The sequence below is a fragment of the Lutra lutra genome, chromosome 3 (assembly GCF_902655055.1).
Source record: "Lutra lutra chromosome 3, mLutLut1.2, whole genome shotgun sequence".
NCBI classification, from domain to species: Eukaryota; Metazoa; Chordata; class Mammalia; order Carnivora; family Mustelidae; genus Lutra; species Lutra lutra.
This window is the reverse complement of record NC_062280.1, coordinates 28,774,482-28,775,209: the sequence shown is the minus strand read 5'-3', so window position 1 is coordinate 28,775,209 and position 728 is coordinate 28,774,482.

Genomic DNA, 728 nt, shown 5'->3' with positions numbered 1-728 from the left:
ACCATATAAGGGAAGATAGGGCCCCAGAGAGAGAGAGAGAGAAGAGAGAGAGAGAGAATGGGTGAGGGGGTGGGGAGGCAGGTGCCCGCCAGGTCCCTGGGAGCTGGTGGAGCCCAGCGACAGCCTGACAGCCAGAGTCAGCAGGCCCCACCCTTGGCTGGGCATGAGCAAGCTTCCAGGAATAGGGTACATTTCTGCCCAAGGCTCATGGCCTCACTGCGCAAGGCTGGCATGAGTGGCCAGGGAAGGCAGGGGAGCCTGGACCCTTCCTCCTCCCAGCGCAGATGACGAGGCTTGGCAGTCCTCCCTCATTCCCTGGGAAAAAGGTTCCTAGGGCAGGTGGTAGGGAGGAAGGCCCAGGGATTCACACCTGCGACCCCTCCCAGATGGAAGGGACCCTGGCACTGGTACAGGTCTCCTTCATTCGGCGTGCCACTTACTCAGAGGGGGCATGGGGGCTTTTCTTGCCCACCCCCTTCCGGGGCACTGACTCTACCTGGCGTGTTTATTAGCTGCCATAAATCAGTGCCTTTGGACTCTGCCACTTTCTCCCAGAAGCCAAGGCTTCCATTTCCAAGCCCTAATCCTTACTGATGACCGGAAACCAGAGCAGTCTCTTGGGGGTGGGTCTTTTCTCTGAAGTCCGCAAAAGCCGACAAATCAGCACCTTGAGCAACGGCCCCCAACCCTCACCTGTGCAGAAATCCTCCTGTCCCCTCCAAACGCTG